Raw genomic sequence first — 23,145 nt, forward strand, 5'->3', positions numbered from 1 at the left:
CTTTTTGCATCAAAAAACAGTGGTGCTTCAATAACTCATTTTGTTTCCTCCTACTTCTTCTCTCCACCTCTCTCACACACGGAGAGAGTAAAGAGAGACCTGCACTCTTCTCAAGTATCACTTATCCTTAATTATCAACACCACCCCGCTCTGCCAGCACCATGTCACATTTGCAGCCATACTTTTGCCTCGCGTACCTTTCGTAAGAGACGAACATCAATTCCACCAGCCCTGCCTCCGCCTCTTAGGCTCTGTAGCCTCCAGCTCCTTCAGCCCTTCACTATGGCTGCTATCAAGCACAAAAAGCGTAGCCCAAGAAATATAGGAGCTGAGGAACCATGTGACGTATCTTCTGCACGTCACAGAGTTTCGCTAACAGGATGGTTAAGAGATTCACGTTCGCCAGTCGAGGGATCGGCAGAAGCCTTAGCGCCTAGCGACCCCGCATGCAGCTGGCCCCATGCTGTCCGTTTTCTGGCGCTGCACTGGCGCCTGCCTGGCTGTCTGTCGGCGGCGTGCGTGACGTGGAGCTAACCAGCTGGCTCGGACTGCACCAGACAACCACGTCGACATCCGCCTCGCCTCCCTTCGTGACGGCACCCCTCCGACTGCCGCGATGCTAGTGGAGACTGCAGGCGGGCACAGTGCAGCGAGGGCGGGAAACTGGCCACAGCCTGGCTCACTTGACGAAGTCGGCAACTAGTGTGTAACACACGGCTGGATCGTTAGCCACCACCGTGCGAAGGTGTGAGGTTCGTAACCCGAGTCTCTACGTTACTCTACGCCGCACGTAACCCGACGTTACTCTCTCTAATCCGCGTGAACTTCAGCTCTTAAGGTCAAGCTTAAAAAAATGGAAGTGTGTATTGCGTAGGTGGGTGGGAACGGTGTACAAACATTTGGCCATGACTGAACTCAAATCACACGCAATATTGAAATATGTTGGAACTATGATAACTGTGTATATAAACCACCTTACCTCTTTCTACACACAGGCGCAGACACGCAGTGCAACTGTATTTACACAAACACCCTATACATATATACGCTTTTAAAATTCACAAACACCCACCTGTCTGTACACGCATACATATAGTTGGACAAACACATGATTATACATTTTTAATAACGTATACCGACATTTATTTCTATTCAGTCTTTGATGATGCATCGCGGAAAACAGATCTTGACGGTCAATGCTCAGCTGTATCGAAACATGCAAAGTGTTCATTTTTTTTTTCTCTCCCTTTTAGTCTTCTTTCTCCTCCTAATCATCATCATTTGTTGTTTCCACGCATGCATCTGATGCTGACAGGAATCTCTGCACGTAGCGCCCAGAGGACAACAGTTCACACCAAGAACTAATTGCGTGAGGAAAACCGAGCAGCTCCGTAATCACCGAGGGTTTTGATTGCTGTGTTTTACGCCGTGCCAGCAACTACGGCTACGTCACGGCGACCGCCATCGCCGACACCTGAGTGTTGCAAGGTGCGCAGAAGCAGCAGCAGCACATTTGCTGACATCTTGAGGTGTGCACACATAGCCCTCGGGCGTCGAGGGGAGATTAGACACTTACAGGCGACACATACGTCACCTGCGTGGAGTGAGAAGGGAGGGGGGGAGTAGGGGACGGAAGGACAAATTGCGATGTGATACCTTTCCCACACAACGATGCCACCTGCGTCTTCCTTCCTCGCGCTCGCTCGCTGCCTTCTCATTTTCTTGAGACCGTTAAGATCTTCACCGCTCTGAGAACGTCACTTCCGGCTTTTTGTCCTGCTCGGTAATGGAAGTACGGCCTTCCTGTGGCCATGTCCTTGCTTCCCATAATCCTCAGTTCCGTGTGATTATCTTACAATCGCCTCACATAAACCTTGGCGAACTTTTTTTTTTTCTTCAGATTTGACTTTGCCATCATCTTGCTGAGAGCTTTAAAGGTTACATCGAGTGCAAATATTATCTCATCACGCCTGGGTTTAGCTCCTATTAGACATTAATTCTCAAGCAATGATCAAAGAACTCGAATCCGTTCCCGAGAAGCGTTGGGAAAAAGCACTTCTCATCTGCGTTCTGAAAAAAAGTCAACACTTCATTTCCTGTCTCGTCATAAAAGTCGACTTGTTGCTATGGCAACACCTGCTTAGTATGAGCTCGAGGATATCGCAACGGCTTTGATACTCGATGACGTCAAAGGTTATAATTTTATGTTATTCCACGACACAAAATAATTCCTGAAGTTCAATCACTATTTAAAAATTAAAAGTAGCACCTCTGTCAGTGTCAGTTTGCATGCTTGAGCTTTATTCATGTCTGGTGTCGAATTTGCCTTTAAAGTTCTTTGACGAGAAGAGAGGAGAGAAACAGGGTGGTGGTAAACGAATCGGGGTAGGTCCGGCAGAGTTCAGGGTAGCTCTAGTCATCGTTGTGACCTCCTGTGCACCACAGTGCCAGACGTTTTCCTGGGCATCGTCCTGGTAACCCTGTCCTGACGTCAGACGGGGCCGCAGGCAGGGCTGCACTCGCTGACCCCGGGCGTGAGCACAGTGCAGAGGGGTGGGGCGCACGCACGGCACGTGCTGTCGGGGGTCACGAAGCACCGGACGTGCCTGAATAAGCTTCTCTGTCCTGCGCATGTCAGCCACAGTGGCTACGTGGGCTTTGTGTCTGGGACGTGTTCTCTCCCTTCTGTTCTCAGTGCAACTGGTGCATCGTGACAAGGTGCAGAACACCCTAAAGACAGAAATTAGAATTAAGCTCATTCCCTTTCGAAATACGAGAGGTCAAAGGGGAGTGAACGATCACGTTCGAGAAGTGAATTTATTTCCCGATCCATGCTAGACAATGCCAACACCCTTGCAAGAGAGAATACAGTCCACGGCGACGAGATGTACGGAAAGATCTTTGAAGTCTACCAAAAGGATTATATCACTAGTGAAGGGGTACAGACTGAAATGATGCTGACCTCTATGACAACCTCCTATCCACAGTGAAAAAACGGAAAGTAAAGTGGTATGGGCACATCTTGAGATTTTCAGGACAGGCAAAGATGATCCTGCACAGGGAAGTAAAAGCAGACAGGAAGATAGGCAGCCAACTTTCAAACCAGAGATAGGCGAAGAAGTGAAGAAGTGGACGACAGTTGGTGGTGATGGGTCAGCTACCCGGACGGCCAATCAAGGCTAAGGGACTGATGTCTCATCGTGCAAGTCTCGTTCCATATGGACGTCAGATCTAACCCCTCTCCCATCTTTTAACCTCTGATAAATGAGGATATCCATCTGTAGGGTGGACAGGAAGACGATTTGTTGCTCACGAGCCACACGAGACATCTGCTCTGTAGCATATGACCACCGTAAGATCCTCCACCTTCCATCGGGACAGGCAGAGATGGGTGTATACTGGGACAGGGGGGCACACGTTCACTCACCCCGAATACCATCCGATCATCCAAACACACGCAATCCGAGAAATGGCGGTGTAGACGAGCCTGAAATATATGGCAGTGAGCCGGGCAGGCAACGGGACTCTGCGGAAAGGTTATGAAACAGAGAGAACCAATTATAGCCCATAATGTGCGGAACGCCCTCCGCCATTAACCGTCACTAAATAATTTCGCGGCTATAATAAGTCAAATTGCTGGCGGCATTAACATGAGGAGATGTAGGTCGACACCCTGCTGACGCTGTACCACTTAAAGGGGACAAGTCGGTTGAATGTGGGGTGACGGATGATGGGGAGGGGGAAGGGTAGCAATCCACCCACCCAGCACTATCTTTCAAAGCCCACCCCGCCACTAGTGTGGAATCAATACCCTCCGCCGTGACTTCACAGATTTCACAGATGAAGGTCAGGGGCGAATTCGACGACTGCTGCTGTGACTCCATCTGTCTACTGGAATCTGCCACCTTGTCGGTTTTAACAATTTAAAAACAGGGTTTGGAGCAGAAAAAGCTGGATGTCAGCTACAGGGTGACCTCAAAGATGACCGTTGTTGCACACTGACCCAGTTAATGTCGACTTTTCTATTTGTATCTCCTACTTCTACTCCGACATTCAATTTTCTGTCCCCTTCCCCTCAATTCCTCACTTTCGAATCTTGTTTCCGAGCGAACTGGAAGTGTGTATGTTCATCCGGGTTACTTCCTCACAACCACGTTGCCACTACACCATCACCGCGAACTCTTACTCCAACAAGGATGGTATGAAGATGGTACGAACTGAAGAATCCCAGCAACCCCCACTTGACAAAAAGGTTATATTTGTTTAACCCTCTTCATCTCGTGTCTCGCGCAGTGAAAAGTTTTAAACCCAAGAGGTCACGAGAGCAACAGGGGCAGGTGCATGTACAATGCGCTTTGTTGTTGTTGTTTTTACTTAGCCAAGATGGAATGTACTGGGTAATGGCGCAAAAACAAACAGAAGGAAGCGTGGAGCGTGAGATAAGAGATTATAACAGCATTAAGATGGAACAACAACACAATGAGAAATGAACTGACAACAGTTGACATCAGCAGCTAGACCGCAAACCAGTCTCTTTGTATCCTCTTCTTTCTTTCTTCCGTTTTTCTTTCCTTTTCCTTATACCCCCTTCTCGTAACCTGACGATGACTGACATTTCCGTGCGACACACGCTTCTTAGGTCTTTAGTCGATGATTCCTGACGACAGCCGCGCAATAATAACCGTTACAAAAAAAAAAAAAAAAAAAATCCCAGCTTCAGATAATGATGGTCGTTGTGACAGTACTGGTGTGATAATGAGCGACAGCAACTGTTTTCCCACCACCTTAATAGGCCGTTACCTAAGATTATCTAGGTCGTTTTCTTAAACTTTTTCTGTCTTTTCTTTCCGTCTCTCTCACACACACACACACGTGCGCAGCCAGACTGGTGAATGGGGAAATAAACAAATTGAACATCGCTGCAGAATGGAGAGAAAAATTGTTCAAAAGCTGGAAACATTATCGGCGGCGAGATCAAAGAGCCGGGAGAACGGCCTGAAAGTACCACCCGGCATTGATGGCAAAGATTTACCCCATCTGGATGGTATTCTGACGTCACTGTCCTCCCTCCACCCTACCCCCAGCCAACCTCCCTCCACCCTCACGGCTCTCTCGCAACCCTTTGTTTCTGCAACTTTTAATTCCGCTCGGTCCTCTAGACACGGGCAGGCCGAGAGTTAAACACGTGTACCTACTTTGCGCGTGCATTATTGATGCACCGCCTTCACAAAATGCGCGCCATGATCTACAAAAACAAAACAAAACAAAAACAAACAAACAAGAACACTGTCTTTCCAAAGATAATCCATGATCTCAGCAGCGGCTATTACCAGAGGTAGGACGGCGAGGGCGCTGGAAGCCCGCAGGTATTTTCATGAGGTCGCACAGTTCCCGTGGCTGACGTGGGAAGGAGGAGAAAGTTGGAGGCGGTGGGAGGAGGAGGCATGCACAGAGTTATCTGTCTTTCTTTTTTTGAAAATTATCTCGCACTTCCTCGCATCCATTCTTGCATTCACACCTGGGACAATGTGACCCTCACTGGCAGTGAGTAATACACGCGAGAGTTGTCGCTCAACATACGGTCACGCTTGACTGGAGTAAGAATGGAATGCAATATGAAATATATATGAATGCAATAAGAAAATGTCCGACTTTCAATCAAGTATCAATGATAGGCACGAATACTCTCCAACCTAGTTCTTTCACTTATTTTAGAGAGGTCGGAAAGTTCCGGCGGTTGACGGAGGAAAAAGTAGGACTGGGAAGAAAACATATATTTTACAATTTACTATACTTAAGACTGAGGCAGTCCATGTGCAGGAATAAAACATTTAATCACTAAGTTGTGCTTTAACGGCCCAAAAATCTGTTAATAATTCATGGGCGAGATTAGTAAAGGGTTAGTCCATCTCCCGATGATGTAATGGTAAACAAGTTGACCCAAGTTCCAGTGTCGTGAATGTTTGTCCCAATACTACTATCATCCTGCGATCTTTACATACAGTTCTGCCAGACTTGCTCAAACCTTCAATCACATTTGCTTGTTTAAGACCATTCTTATTTTGCTACTCTAATCTGACCAACCAATTTTGATTAGCTATTCCTCTCATCTAATCTGACAAATCAGCCTCGTCTAACCACCCATCTGGCTAATGTCATTTGAACACACTTGCGAACCATCTGAGGTATGAAGGCTGGAGTTTTAGCTTGCTGTACACTATATGCTCATCCTCTTACCCCGTATATGAATCCACCTGTTCTTGACAACCTCAAGTGGGTGGGAAACACTTGCCACTGATGATCTTGCTTCCCACAACAATTTGGAGACCCAACCTCTTCCCCTCTTCAACCGAGCTTCTTTCTTTCGGTCTCTGAGAGGTGCTTGTACCCAGAGTATCCTCCCACACCAGGGTCTATGACTGGCGGCACGTGTCCCCCAGCACACTGGCTGTATGTACAATGGCTGCTCTGGTGAGTTCAACACATCGTCTCCACAGCCCCGATTAAGCCCAAAGCATGCCTTTCTTTGATGCACGCGCTTGAAACGGCTCCGAACCATCCAAAAATAAAACAGAACTTTCTTTTCCATTGATGCACGTGGCTTTATTTCTTCCGTTTTCTTCCTGTTATCGAACCTTTAGATACTTTTCGGCGAGGCTCCCGACTACACCTACTATGGTCCTTTCTTCTTTCTCCTTTTTTCTTTGTGGTATAAGACCACTTTCTGTGGCTGACGACAAAAAGTGTGTATGAGGGAGGGGGGAAAGAAGGGAGAAACACAAACAAAAAACACAAATTAACAGACCAAACCAACAACAAAAGCAAACAAACACTCCCAAAACAAACAAACAAAAAAACCCCATATGCTTCATTCAAACTATGAGCTCTTATGATGGTAAGACAGGGAACTGGTGACAACATAGGACAGTACTCATCCCTAATAGGTTTAGATGGAAAAGGGCGACAGTTTATTTACAGGTGTACTCACACGTGCCAAATAAACAATGATTATTATGCCCTCTCACTTCTTTCGTTATGCAGTCACATGGTCCTCTGCTAAATTAACTAACTGGTCTGGACCACCACAGAATAGTTCATCAAACTTTAAGATTTAATGGTCCGGTGCTTTACCTACAAACCAACTCACATCACAATGTCTCCCAACAAATAAAGACAGAGCTGAACAACTAAGGCGATGCTTGGAGCAGCCGTCAACCCCACTGTAAAAAGCTCTTTACGAGTTCGTATTAGAACTGTGGGAAAAGTCACAACTTTTTGTATTCCAGCGAACAACCTAAAATAGAATCCGAGGACTTGATAAAAAAAAGGAAGAAAAAAGAAAAGAAAAACAATCCGCTCCATAAAAATGTGCAGAGAAGCGGGGAAATGTCAGCCTCGATATCAGCATGTAGGTATTGATTTCTTCAACTCTTCTTTCTCTAAATGCTTTTGTTGTTTTGGGCGACTGAACAAAGATATTGTATAACTACAGCCGAAACACACGATCCGAGACCTCGGCCACACAAAGGTGACTGGCAGTTCAATAATAAGCAAGAGTTAGGACAAAACAAAACCTGCATAAGTAGTCAAACTATACTGCTTATTCTTCCAACGAGACAAACAATATCGTTTATTTTTTAAACAAGATAAACAACATTGTTTGTTCTGGTTCCTGTTAGGCAAACTCACGCGCATGACGGAACAAAAAGGGATAAATAATGGCTAAACTGTGTAACATGAACACAAAACTTGAATAGAAAAGTTCTTCTAAAGAATTTTCTCTAAAAATGAGAATATCAACTGCGTTTGAAACTTAATTATATTTTTATCTAAAATTAGAACATCTCAACTATTTATAACTATTTCAGATAAACACCAACCATTATAACGGAATGAGTTCTAAGACGCACGCGCACTGAGGTCCAAGGCGCGAGGTTATGACACATACAACTAACATATGATTGCATCTTCTACCTGCTGCAGGTAGATGAAAGGAAAGGAGCACGCGAAGGGGATTGTGGGAGTGACGCAGAACATCACGCAGACGTCTCTGGCAGCAGCAGGTTCAAAGTTCACACTCCTGCTTATTCACTCAGTCGCAATACCGACTTTCACGGAAGGATTTTGTTTACAGAGGATGTTTCTTATAATTATTCTCTTTGCGTTCGCTCTTCCACGTCTTCTTAAATGACGCACCGAGGGCCTTTGAATCTCCCTCTCTCCCGTGTTTTCAGGGAAAGAAGATGTCTTGTGAGCCCCTGTATTATTGTAAGCCCGTGTATTATTGTAACGAGAGCCACAAATCGTTCCCAGCTTTCCTGGCGAGATCTGTTCTGCCACCTGCTTTCTGTACACTTCTCCTGTGCACACCTTCAATGAAAAAAAAACAAAACAAAAACATTTCTTATGACGGACTCAACATGCATGGATCATGAAAAACTAAGAAAATGACTGAACAGCATGTCAGTAAAATTTTGGATTTTTTTTTTTTCGTCTCCATCTCTTTCTCTACCTCTGACCAATCTTAGCAATTTGCCAACTAGAAGTATTCCCCTATCACTTGCCAAAAGACTTATCTCACTTTTTAAGCCTTCACAAAATACAGTATACAGCCTCCACACAATTTAGGGTCTGAATGTTACTGCCGGTGTCTGAGAACTCCTAAAAGGTCTGCACATCCAAGGCACCGACACCTACTCAGATTTGTGATTCTGCATGTACAGCCTGTAAACCTAAAACAACATGGGGAGATGATATTACTGCCCCCTGAAGTCACGCGGTTATCTTCATCCACACATCTGCAAATGTTGCCAGGTATTTTATCCGGAACGAAAAAAAAAAATCAACAAACCCCCCTGTTTATAACACCGTCGCCGCACTGTGTAAACCTCCGGACTAAAATGGCGGCACCCGGCGTGCTCCCCTCTCCCCCGTTGCACAAGCAGTTTGCACAAATGTAATCAGTTGTCAGATATCCTTTTACCTACCAACCAAGCTCTAAATGGCTTCAATAAACACGGCGAAATCGATAAGCAAAACACGTCACGAATTTGTTAAGCTGGATAAAAGCAGAAAATGAGCAAAAGAGGGGTTGAGGGTGGAGAGCTGTGGGATGGGGGAGAAGAGAGGAGAAGGGAAGGTCGCACGAGAAGGGCGAGTGTGTGAGATAGCTTGTTGACCTCACACAGATCCTTCAGAACCTCACAACCTCATCTCGAAGCTTCGGTCGGGCATCAATACTCCTCTCTCTAGGAGGACCGCCATGTGCAGTCGGGCAGACGGGAGCTAATGTGGTTGCCATACTCACCATCCACGGATGATAGGGGCTCGATGGAAGAGTGAGCGGACGGATGAGGGACGGGGAGGAGAGGGGAGTAATCAAGAGTAAACGGACGAAAACAGCTCCTCACAGCCGGTATATGATATGTACGAAGAATATTGTTGCACTCAGGTCGATCAATCCTCCGTAGGTAATCCGAACTAAAGATAGCAGCCACGTATAAGCAGTTGCCAAATCCCTCGGCATCTGGGTACCTGGCGACGGGGGCAAAACCTGGGACAGAAAAAAGAAGACAGGCTATTCCTTGCAGACTAGTAGTAGAGCCAGCAGGTGCTTCGGTGCGCAGCTGCCCCCATCGTCTACAGACAGATCGAAAGTTAATGTTCAGTAGCCGGCAGTGGGACGGGTTCATCACGATCCATAGAGTCCATGTCTCCTGCCAGAGCCAGCCAAGCGGCGCGCCACCACTCATCTCTTATTAACCAGCGCATCCCCGGCGCGCAGTAGGTGATGAGATTTATGCAGACACAGAATAATGCACGCGCGCACGTTCCACTTCCGCTGCCACCCATCACATACCCACGAAGGGTATTCTCTGTTCTCGCAAAAAAAAAAAAAAAAAAAAAAAGTGAGGTGGGGTAAGCCCCAGAGGGCGCAGGGTAGTTTCAGATTCGGATGGCAGAAGGACACTGATAACAGAGTTCCTGACCCTGCGTCGATGAGAGACGAGGGTCTGATCAGAGGAAGGCGATCGCGGCAACCACTCGAGTGACAGAAGGTTCCTGGTGCAAGCAGGTCCAAACATCTCCCCCAGAGCTGGACTAATAACACCACACCGGCAAAGGTAACATTATATAGATAACATTATTAGGTGAGGCCATGCACGATGACCTACCAAGGCACTGGAGGACACTGCCATCTCGAAGGAAACACGACCCCAGGTGACTTGTCAGGCATGCGAATTCATTTCAAACATTTGTATGTGCCACAGCTTGCAAGCGCGCGTGCTCGTTGTGCCATATGTTCGCTCTCACTATTCAATCAAGAAATAAAGATTTGTGTGCCGGTGTTCTTCACAAGTATTTTCAAACTATGTGCCGCTAGTTTATATCGAACCACCTCCATTTTGAACTTTTTGACTGGCAAATGTTTGTTGATCCTGGTTCTCTAATGAGATTTGGAGGTCGGAAAGGGGGTTAGAGTAGACAAATGACGATCTTCGGACCGGAACAAGAGGGGGAGGTAGGCTGCCATGGGGGATAAGAGGTGGAGAGTAAGGCTGAGGGTATAACGAAGACATACCTTTTCAGCGAAATTGGAAACGATCAGTGAAATATAAAAAGGATAAAACAGTGATTTAAAAAAAAAAGCCGTTGTAAACTGCCCGATCCGACATGTTTCCGAGCACGTCGCCATGTTGTGTGCGATACCCTGCAAGCCATGACATCGACTCGTCTGCTCTTCCCGGTACAAGGAGGATTCCGTGCTGACGACTGACTGTACAAGCGCGTGCGCATTCGTGCGTGGGAATAGGTATAACCGCTAACTACGTCTCGCGTAGCTCTCGGCTCCCCCTCTCCATCCCATCTCCCCCCTCACATCTCGCTTCCTTGTTTGACGAGGTGGGATTCTGTTTGGAGGTCACAGGGCTTACTGACGGGCACGCTACCTCCTGACGTGCCTGAGGAGGGGGAATAGAAGGGGACACCTACACTGCTGACGCGCGAGCCAAGCAAGCGAGCTACGTCACAGACTGTAGGAGCTTACGTCACCACCTACCTTCCACTGCCCGTTCTCGCGCGTGACGGTACCGAGCGCCGCACGAGAAACCTCGGGCGATGCGGCGACTGCCATACATCATCAGCAGCAGCAGCACGCGCACACACACACATCAAGATGTGCGCACGGCGGTGTTTAAAGCGTGCTTCGCCATATGGCGGAGAGTGGGCTGTGTGATGACGGTTCGCAGCGCAGCACGACAAATATAACTTATGTAATCCATGCTCCGGACGTAGAGAGGAGCAGGACACACAATGTCAGGGAGGATCGAGGAGGAACAAACAACCCCTACTACCCCATACCCCATTCTCTCTTACACACACCAGAAGAATCGCAAACAGCTCGGCGGACGCGCCTCCAAGGACACGACGAGCTAAGGGAGGGGTAGGAGGTGGATGGGGTGGGAGTTTCTTTATCCGTGCCCCACTGACGTCGTCGCCTGCACTGCCAAGCGAGGCCAGCTACAACAATCTGCGCTGTCGCAGCAGCGGCGGCGAGGTTTGGATGAGAAGCTAGCGACAAACGAATGGGTGTCCGACGGCTGCTGTCAGCGGGGTGTGGGGGGTAGGGAGATGAACGGGTGGGGAAAAAGAGGAGGTGGGAATATACAGCTGCCGCCGCCTTCCGCGGCAGGCGGCGCGGTGGCGGTGACGACGGCGGCCCTGCTGCTCCGGCTGTCGCTCGGACAGACGCTGGCACCGCCGCCGTCTAAGTGCTCGATTAGCGGGACCGGATCAATAAGGATGTGCTGCTTCCACATTCAGCCCAGACCGAGGCCAGTGACGTCAAGGCTGGTCTGACGTAGGCGAGCACGCGTGGAACTTCCTGGACTGGACAACGACAACGTCACCGCCAGCACAGAGCGAGTCTACGTTCCAAGCCGTCATCCCGCGCTCGCTCGCTAGTCGAGGGCACCGGGTAGACTTGCTTTGCTCGCCATATGAACCCACTTAACCGTATTCATTACTGTCAACTTCGCCAGCTGTCCTACAGCTTGTTTTTCTTTACCACGCCGTTGGTCCCACTCGTGTCAGTGACGCACCAACGACAGACTCGCCGTTGTTGTTAGATCGACGAGCGGGGATCGCGTTGATTGTAAAGAGCATTTGCATTTCAAATAAACAAAAAAAGTGAAACGCTCCCTTTCACTCTTGTTCGGCAGCAGGTCCGTTACTATCACAATCGCTTCTTGTAATGACTGTTGATCTTGGGCAAGACTAGTGACGTCACGTACCACCTTTAATGGTGTTTGGCTACTTATGCTAAAGGTCCGACTTGACGGTTGCCATCGATTTGAAGGGTATGAGAAAGTAAGCGTGGGTGGTAGGGTGGCGGGGCAATCTGCTTCTTGTCGTCGCGCTCCAAACAACTGCTGACGGTGTCAACGTTTCGTCTGTACACGCTCCAGCAGCGGACATGATCGCACGTCACTGCAGTCATGATCGCACGTCACTGCAGACATGATCGCACGTCACTGGAGCCATGCGGCCGGCCTTGCAGCCTCCAGGGGCTGTTGATACGAAGCAAAAGTAAGGTTACCTCAGGGTTAGCTCTGACCTGAAGTGCTCTACATCTACACACAGAAATGTCTTATGATGGGAAGCAACTGGAGACAACCATGATCATGCCCCATCTCGCTGTTAATAATGTTTTGAGGGCAAGTGCTTCCATCTAAATATAGAGGTGAATTTTTTGTTTATTGTGTGTGTGTGTGGAGGGGGGAGTAAGAACACGTCTTTTCTTTCCTACATTATCACACACATCCTCCTTCGTCTATTCATTCTCCAACTCACGTCCAAAGCATTATTTCCCGGTCTATTTTAAAACGAACAAAGGCAACGCTGGCCATTAAAGAGACCACACTGGGTTTTTTTCCTTACATTTTTAAGTTTTATGAGCGATTAAAACAGTAATGTGAAGGAGCATTGTGACAACAACACACGAGACCTCAACCCATGACAATGTGGCGTGCTCTACCCCACCAACCCTGTTTCCTAGACCAGGAACACGTACCCGGCTGGTGTCTATCGTAAGGTGTAGGCGAGGCTCGTGGACGAGCTGTCTTGATTCACTCTCCCTTTGTTCTTTGAAGACATCAAAAGCTACTAATAAAAAAAAAGTAATGAGAAAAAAAGAGTCGCCTATTTCCTGCACGGCTTTTCATACTACCCATAATCCTACTTCCCGTGGTCGTGAACCCCACTGTTCTCCACTCTATTGTTCTACACAGCCTATATTCAGTTGACCAGTGATTATACCCCACTCTGTGGGACTCTGCATGAGGTCCTTTTATGAGGCCTCTTGTGAGTGCTCAAAGAAGAGAATCAAACGGTGCTACTTAAACCAAAACTACATACTGATTATTTCTCGTCACCAGGGGGTCCTTCCACTAATAAGCAGTATAACAAGATCATGCTCATGATATTGAGGCTAATGTACCCTAGGCTTTCTACTTAATTTTCTACCAAACTATTAAAAGGTTGCCTCAAATTCAATACTCCTACACCAAGAATCGACTTATTCAAGACGAACCTGAAATGGAACACCTTGCCTTTACACCTGTAATAGAATCCAGTCTATACTAATTCAATGCATGACTTCTAAGACATCTATTTCAAAACCTTTGATTGCTTGTAGAGACATTCCATTCAACGTAAAGACCCGTTACTAACAATAAAAAAATGTACATAACCCTCTGTTACTTATTCCCTAGTCAAAAATTCCCGTCAGATTAGACAGCCCTGATCTTTATACATATTCTAATTTTCTCTCTTTAATGCATTTGTTTTATAGTGAAGTAGTGTTTATTTCCCTTACTTAGATCGAGGGCTATGTGTGAAAAAGCATAACTTTGCTAATTCTGTTACCCTCGTAAATAAAGATTTGTCATTTGTCTCGGCATGCTCGTCCACACTGTGCCTTACAAGTTCACCACCTCTTGCGAAGGAGTTCTCCTTGCTGACACCGATGCCAAACTGCATTTGCACTTCCAATCCTAATGACCTGGGGTCTGGCGGGGAGCGAGGACTGTCAGTCAAGACAACTACTGCCTCTACAACCAGACGCCAACGCCACAATGATGTACATCTGCTGCCGCTATTGACAGCAGCTTCCATCTTCTTACAACAGTAATAACAGCTTGATCACGTGTGCTGCATGGTCTGGCCATTGTTCTCTTCCTCCTCCTCCTCCCTCCCCACAACACACACCTTCCTCTCCTCCTCCCTCTAACCTCCCTTCTTGAAAGTTCGTCATCACCACAGCTGAAAGTTTGCGCGCGCGCCGGTGCGTTTATCGTCCAGCAAATAGGTGACGTTATCTGTTTGCACGTAACAGTAAACTCGCCGTACGATTTACATTAGCGCTCCACTTTTTACATCGTGTTTACTCAACATTCACGCACCTCCACTGTTTGCTGCTAGCGCCATCCATGAATGACTTGCTCCGAGACCTTAGCCTAGTTTTTCCGCTCATTCGGGGCTCTCGTGACGTCAGCGCCCGACAGTCGACCAAGTGTTCTCTGACGTCACGGCATGGAGGCACTCGGAAGCATGGCGTCAACACAGCTCTCCCCTCTCCAAACCTGAAAGATGCTGGCAGCAGTAATCGCTGTACACAAAAACCGTTTTTATTAATCTTCATACTAATACCACCCGGACACATTTGTGTAAGATCATCATCTGATGGAAGCAGTTTCCCTTCAAACATGGGGAACAGATGGCCAGACCTGTTACTGCCTCCACTGTGAAACGATAAGCCAGCTGACCACAGAAACCAGCTGTTGCTATACCCCCCACCAAAAGGTAAGAAAAAAAAAAGTGACCGCATCCCAAAGTAGGAACCGCACGAACATGCAAATACATGCAATAAAATACGCAGAACATGCACACAAAGTACAAAAATGCGTGGTGTGACAGGAGTACAACGCCCAAATCAATGTAAAACATGCAAAGACAAATCACATGTACCTGATAGTCTTTACTATCTGTGGAAAACAACCTTCTTGACAGCTCTAAGTGGACACGAAACCGCGTTGCGACAGGCACATAATTCCGTAATTACTCCAACAAACATAAATTTAAAATGCATCAAAACGATCCTTGCGAAACTAATTTTTATGATTAAAATTAAGATTATATTCTTCGAGATATCAATGTTTATATATAGTATTATACATCCAGACGGATCTCTCCCCCTAGAAAAAAACAACAACCCTCGTTTATGTCATAATTCAGTTCAGACACACACCGCACAAACGATGAGTAACAGAAGGCTGTGGTGGATATCACTGCCTTCCCTGATCTTCTCTTTAATATTTAGGGACAAGGAATGAAACTTCTCTCAAATCTTAAAAAGAAATCAAACAGCACTGCAAGCATTCGTACAATGAGTTCATCAACTCAAGCTTTTCCTTAGGACAGAGGATAAAATAATCCCGTATCTTGAAAGATTATTCGTGTGCATGTGTGTGCGCGCGTGCGTGCGTTCACTCACCTGGTACTAATGCCAATGACACACCACATGAGACTCGTCACGGAACAACCTCAAAAGCCCTCGTCTATTCCTGGACTGTTGTAGCAGTGGTATAAATACATCTCTCGCACCAGCAACAGCAGCAGGCTGGCCTAGAAACTACTCTGACGTCAGGAATAGCTCCGACTCATGGCCCTCGTCAGCAATTATCCTTAAGCTGATGGACATATGACAAGCTTATCTCAAACAAACAGGAAGCATGCGGCCCGTATCGCAAGCAAGATTTGAGAAGCTGCGAACAGCATCCACCTCACGAAGACTCTCTCATCAGCCAGGTTCAACTGCCCAGTGATGCTCACGACGAAACTGCTTTTTTGTCAGTGACCACTGAGCTAAAACTCTCCGGTGACCGCAAAAAACAACAACAAATACAAAAAACTAGCTATGCCTGTTGTCAAAGACTTAGGAATCAACACACAAATACACGCAGGTATAATAAATAATAAAATTTGTAAAGCGCATACTCACACTACTAAGGAGCATATTCTAAGCGCTTAAGGACAAGAACAAAACACGGATAGCATACGAGGAACAGGAAAACAAATAAATAACATATGAGCTATAAAAGAACAAATAATCGTGCTAGGCAAAAAATAAAATCCAAAAAAAAAAAAAAAAAAAAACATTAAAGAGGAACCAACTAACAAGACCACTCCTACCCACTCTTTCTCAACAGGGACAGTGACTTTGCAAAATGAAAAAAAATATTTCTGGCTAATGCTGATGTCACGAAGTACTACTAAAGTTCCGTAAGCAGAACATTTGTCATTTGAAGTCCCTTAGTCTCCGCCCCTGCAGTGTTCCGTCCGCGAATCCACAAGATAAAAATGCCAAAGACTGTCGCAGGAAACCGAACCGCACCACCTCTAACAGGCTCAGGTTGGGAGAGGGGGACCCTCCGTCCTCTTCACAGTAGCGTGTCTGACGATATGTCAAACGTGTGAACTCTTCATCGATATAAGTAATCTCGTTTCTTTTTTTTGGAAGAATTCATTGAATTCAATATTCATATAAAGTATCTCACAACATGAATGTCGTGTTATTTGTCACTGGACTGAAGACTGCAGACAGCGGTAATGGTTGATATAAAAGAAATGTCGCGATTAATGTTGCCAGACAAAGAGCCAAATGCTACGGGAAATAGGTATTTTGAGTTGGAATGCTGATGATAAGGTAGGGCTGGGAGATGACCATGTCGCGCCCTCTACCAGACATGGGCGACCACTTCTCGCACAGAATGCACCCTGATCCCTGGGTAGACGATGACGTCTCAGCCTCGCCCACCCTTTTCCTGTTTGCCAGTCGTCCCGAAACTCGCGGCCTGCCCCAGCACCACTTGAGAATCCGCACAGCTCGTGCTGCTCTCGAGATAGGGAAGTTGGGAGAAGTCGGCGTCCATTGGCGGAAATCTGTACCAAGGACGTCACCGTGCATCCCAAGTCTTTAGAGAATTAATCATAATCCTTGAAATAATCCACCAACTGAGCTGCACGTTCATCAAGATGTTTTCGGTCAAACTGGTGTCCGCCTGGCAAAAATTACTTCTCTCGTTTCCCTCACAATTCCTTGTCCCCCTGGAAAATTTCTACAGACGTTTCCTCGGCATCATCGGCGGAGGTAATGGTTATGATGATCTTTGAGATAGGAAAGAGATACAGAAAGCTACAAGCGGTTCATATATTTATCTATCGAGACATCTAGAGAAAGGACTAACAGATAAGTTTATGATGAAGACAGACCAAACCCTACATTACTGAACCAGAAAATCTCTTGAACTCGCGCTTACCCCTCGGACAACCGCACGTTATGTTTCTAAGGTAATGAATACAGGTAGTCGTCTATCCCATCTCTTCTTTTCTCACCAGCGAGGTTAAAAAAGTGAGCAACATCTTCTCTCTCGTTTTACATTAGTAAGGAAAAATCGTGACTTACACGAACACCCCCCTCACTCGGCCAAGGCTACTGCAGAAACTACTCCCTCTTTCACACGTGACTTCTACCCGACGTTCTAGCGTATCCTTAGGCGGGTGTCCTCGTTCAACAAGCGGTGGGTGACAAACAAGGACGTGTCAAACATAAATAAGTTTTTTTTTTAAAAACCTGACGTGAGTGGTGTATGGGGTGTTGTATGGGAGGGGTGGTAGTGCATTGCCTCTACTGGTGCCCTGTACAGGTAGAGATTTCTCGAAGATCAGGCTTAACCAGTGATCTGCAACGAATTTCAGAAAATACTTTAAACAGCCTGAACAACTTTCTTGACCTTTGCACTGTCGTGGGCGTTAATACGATGTCATCCGAATCGCGGAAGTGATCAGTTCGAAGGCAAGCCGCTTGAAGGCATGGAAACCTTACAGTAATTCAAGTACAAACACTTAGCATGTGACTTTTTGTCGAGCTTTGTGATGATGCCTGGTGCGTTCTCTCTCTGCGTGCATGTGCGCTCGTGTATGTAGGGAGGTGGGGATGGAGAAAGGAGATCACATAGACCAACTTTGACTAATTGTATTATGGAGCCTGTAAACATTGTCACAGTGTATGGTTATTACATAAAACATATTACTGTGGTAGAGAAAAAGAACAAATAACAACTGGGATGCAAGAAACGAAACTTAATCTGAGTAGCATTAGAGGAGGCACATAGACTGAGGGTTCAAACCCCACATCCCCAGGTCAACGGCACAATGTTTTCTTGGCTTTTTGCGAGTGGTTTCCAAAAGTTTCCATGATGACCCACTACGACAAACTGGTCTAAAGATGATACTTATTGAGAAATGTGTGTACGGTACATCTGCGACCTAAGCTAACTATACAACAGAAGTGTCGAAATTCATCTCCAGTCCGTCAGACCTCTGCAACGTCCGACACACATTACAACCATTACTAAGAGTAATTTAGCGGATATAGATCACCCAACAGCCTTTGCAACCGATTCTAAGAGTAATCAAGTAGACACAGTACACCAGGCAGGCTCCTGAACGTAATGCAGCGGACGTAAGGAGTCCCAGATAATTGTCAACCATTACTAAGTTGACGTAAGTGCACCTAGCAAACGTCTCCGCTGTTCAGAGCATAATCTGGCAAACACAGTGCATCTGGCAAGACTGTCAGCAGTCAATGAACGTGGTCCACCGGACGACGTTACTTTGACGTACGACTTTGCCACGTGGAGCCGAGCGACATCTAGCCGCGCTTGTTCAAGCCGGATGCTTCGAGTTAAGCTTATAATCATTATTATAATTAAAGCAGTGGGCTTGGGCATGTAGGGGAAATGATTACAATATCTTAACTGCTCGAGCATCTTGGAATATCTCTTCTCGACGGTGGCGCCTCTAAACTGCGGACAAAGGTTTTTGCTGGAAGTGAAAGTGGAGGTGATCTGTTTACTAAGAGATTTTTCCTCCCAGTACTCCGACATTCACCCCACCCTTTATCAACTTTTCCCATTTATAGTGCAAAATCACAGCTAGGTGGAAGCACTATCGCCAATCAAACAACAAACGAGCGAAAGGATAAAGGATATGAACTCATAGCATTTTCCTACCTAGAAATAAAAGGGTTTTCGTTATGGTGTTAAAGAGGGATAAACGATGAGTACTACAAAGGATGACACGAGATCTCATTTAAGCTGCACAGAACTAAATTAAGATTTGAGGACATGTATTCTCATACGGATACAGATTTTTTTTTTAAAAGTCAGATCGTGTTCATGTGAACGTGAGCCTACTAACATGCACGAAGGCGTGTGTTAGTCACAGGACATACGTTTATTCTCTATGTCGATTCTTACACGATCTGTCGTTCTTCACTCGGGCAATGAAGGCACTCATGCTTTGGCCATGAAAGATGGGGTCCAAAGCTAGTCTGCTTGCTGCAGAGTGTTTATGTCTCGCTGGTTTGAAACGGCGCATAGCGTAAAACATCTTGCAGTTTTCTTTTTTATGCAAGAGCATCCAGTAAGTGAACATGCTATGCAGCAGCTAAGAGTAAAACGCCTTCATCTATGCTGCATCCTTCCTTCACAAGCAAAAGAACGGATGCAGAATAATCAGAAAACTTGAGTAGCCACTGCTTGACATACAAGTAAATCCCAATAATTACTATAATTAGTTGCTTTCACTATCTGGCTTTTTCTCCTTTGTGTGGTTGGGTTAGGGAAATTCTTATTTGAGTAGGGTGGAAGCTGCTTTCCTTTGTTAATTCTGCTGAAATGCATTGTCCACGAAATTAATACATGAAAGCATACACAAAAAGTGCATCCTTTACTCTGCTACTTTCCACTGTATCTAATAACCTTCCATTTTTTTCTGTCAAATCTGGTACCAGTTGACATTGTGCTTCTGTTAGTTTTGTGACATAAAAAGTTCCTTGCAAGTACCAAAAAATACAGTTTTGACACTTTTTACCCTCAACTATTTCCTCGTATTTTTGTGAGGCAGACATTCAAGAAATATATATATATTTGCTTTATCGACACCTTGTAGGTGGGCTCTTTTCCCCCAAACCCTTCCCCTCTTCATATGCCTAGCTGTTTTAACTTTACTGTAATAATAAGTTCATAGCTTTAGCTGCTGGATCCCTTTTTCCTCTCTCCCCACTAGAAAAAAAAGGGAAGAAGTTTATCATCATCATCATCATTAGCAGCAGCCCATCCACCATCAATAATAATATGTTGACTATACAGTATATAAAGCCAGATGCGCTTTTAATTGAATCCCAGCATAGTTTTCCATCAAGTAAAAGCAATGCTTGGACTTGTTTATCAACCGTTCACAGAATGGAATAATAATAATAATAATAATAATAATAATAATAATAATAATAATAATAATAATAATAATAATAATAATAATGTACCTCACATCTAACTCAAGATTTTATGAACAATGACATATTTTCCCCTCTAACAAGTTTCATCATTCTTTTCTTACACTCAAACCACTTCTTCTTATCTAAGGAACATACTTATCTCTGTTCATTGTGGCAATTAACAAAAGTCTAGTTGTTTCTTAAACACAACCCAACACTATTTTACAGTAATGTACTAAAGATACAGGCCTTGGTGTTTAAACATACAAGTAGGGCATGGGGGCACACACACACAAATACCAAGAATATTGTGTATGATTGCTTGTTAGACATTGTGACTGCTAGTGACTGTCACATAATTTTCATGATGTTCACTGATGTTAACAGAAGCTGTAATGTTATGTAACATAAATTTTGCATTATGCATAAGAGTGTATGTGTGCGCGAGAGAGTGCGTGAATGAATGAGAGATTAAAAGAAAGTTGGGTACATACTAAAAATAAACACTAATCAGATGCAGCAGATAAAATTTCAACTGTGTGATAAAGTCGCTGAAAAATATTAGAGTTCAAGATCATCTACTGCTGTGTAAATATTGTGAATTATAAAGTTTCCAATGACAAGGAATAAAGCATGGACTGTTAGCTGATTTGTAGGCAATAACCTTAGCTTTTAAAGAAAGGATTTAGACTTAAGTATCAGCACAAAACATATAACTGAAAGATAAAAGATTAAACCAGTGTTTTCTTTTTTGTTAACCCCTGCAAAGAATTCTATTTATCTAATAGTTTTAAATAATAAAATCAAAACATGCATGATAATTTTCTGGTATTCCTTATAGAACATTATCCCAGTAAGATATGAGCACAAGTCCTGAAAGAGGTTATGAAACAAGGCACAGCCTGTTAAAATCTATTCTAAATTTAGGTATCAGGTGTGTACCATGTGACATAAATATAATGTCTCAGATTGCATAAGCAGCAGCTGGAAGAGATGCAAAAACAGTGAATGAAAGAAAAGAAAGACGGGAAATGTTTATGATAATGCAACTAAAATAACAGAACTTAAAACTGGCAAAAATAAAGAGAAGATGTTAGCAGAACAAAATATGGTAGCAGTTATAATAATAATTAGGCATGCTGATTGGAGCTCAAGCCAAGTCTGAGAAAGTCTTTTCAGATCAACTGCACTCAATACTGGTTGAACCCTTCTCTTCTTGGCTTTATATAATAAATACTTTTAGTTGCTTAGTGTTGTCCTTTGACTATTGATCATAAAAGTAATTTCAGTCAATCTGACTGAATCTTTCAAACTGGATTCTCAAATTACATAAACTACCATAATAATGTATAAAAAAACTTCCCTTAATGAAATTTGTCTAAAGCATATATATTTTTCACTTCCCTCATCCTGTTCCACTTTTATATCACATACAGTAATCATCATATTTCTCTTTCCACATTTATAATTTTGATATCCATATTAATACTTACACTTGAGTGTTATAGAGAAGGAATTTAGCTTTTTGTTCTCTTACTGGCAATATATGTCGGCCTGCTTGTAGCTAAATGCGACAAATATGACATTGATCAATGTTTACAACATAGCCAGGGTAAAATAAAAAGATAACAGATATGGTGCAGCGGTGGTAAATGGGTGGCGGGGAAGGAGAGAAACAGGAAGATCAGAAATAAACAGGGGTAAGAACCCTCTGCTAGGGTAATACCCACAAGTTTTTTTTTTTTTAAATGTATTCCATGTTACCATGCAAAGAAACAAAAGTAAGAGTGATAAATAACTGAGCTTTCATAATCAAAATGATTGCTGGTTGTGGTATATTGCATACAGATACAAATATCGTTCTCCCTCTCGATCACTACCAGCGACGATTTATGTTATTATTAACAACGAGTTGCTAACCAAGCTGACACAGTAAATAACACCACGTAAAAAATATACCAGCAGAAAAATGCCGACACATAAAAGCTAGAGAAATGTGAACATTGTATACCTTTAACAGCGTTAGAAAAATAATAGTCTGAGGATAAAAAACAAAGGCAAAAATACCTACTTACAGTCAGACGTACGCATAGCTATCAGAAGAAGCGAACATAGAGTACCAGAGGGCTCTGCAGACTACACTCTCAGATTCTGCACCGCCAATGACAGCCAAAACGCTGCCGATCTGCAGTCAGTGCAAGTATCCAGCCTATCCACATATGGAATGTCACAGACACACGAGTAAGCACAACCGCAACTCACAGGACTACGAATAGTGACATAAATGACATAGTTATGCGGCTCTCACCTATTTTCCTGGTTCGCTCATCGTCTAGTCCCACTGCGAGTTCGCGAATAGCGGAGCTCGTTTCTTCTCATTTCAACTTCCTTTTCTCCAAGATATGAGAGCTCTAGACGCCCACGCACTGTCGGCTGAATCGATTTCTATAGTCCGTTTCTCGTGCATGCCTCCGGGGAACTTGAGTTTAGGCTCAGCCGACGTCACCACGACCAATATTGTGCAGAATCGTAACATTTTGACCATTACACCATCACATCTTATCGCGAGTAAGTTCATCCCAACGTGAGTGAGTGTTAGTGCTTGTTTGCCTTATCACGCTCGATCGTCAGTGATGACTTCCAACTTTTATGTCCTGCAACACACATCGGCTGTGAGAGCTCTCACAATAAACACACGCCAAAAAAAAAAAAAAAAAGTGATTTTTATTGTGTAGGCCGAGAAACAA

At 44.8% G+C, this 23,145-nt stretch overlaps 1 protein-coding gene across 1 annotated transcript in view; it reads right to left on the reverse strand.

The window, feature by feature from the left end:
- LOC112556043 (diacylglycerol kinase beta-like) overlaps positions 1 to 23,145 on the reverse strand; it is a 63,774-nt gene extending 40,629 nt beyond the window's left edge. The window contains exons 1-2 of the mRNA XM_025224658.1: positions 22,707 to 23,145; positions 22,474 to 22,607 (exon numbers count right to left, since the gene is read on the reverse strand). The gene's annotated coding sequence lies outside the window, so the exon portion shown is untranslated. The remainder of the gene's footprint in view (positions 1 to 22,473; positions 22,608 to 22,706) is intronic.

This window comes from Pomacea canaliculata, linkage group LG2, assembly GCF_003073045.1.
Source record: "Pomacea canaliculata isolate SZHN2017 linkage group LG2, ASM307304v1, whole genome shotgun sequence".
Taxonomy (NCBI): Eukaryota; Metazoa; Mollusca; class Gastropoda; order Architaenioglossa; family Ampullariidae; genus Pomacea; species Pomacea canaliculata.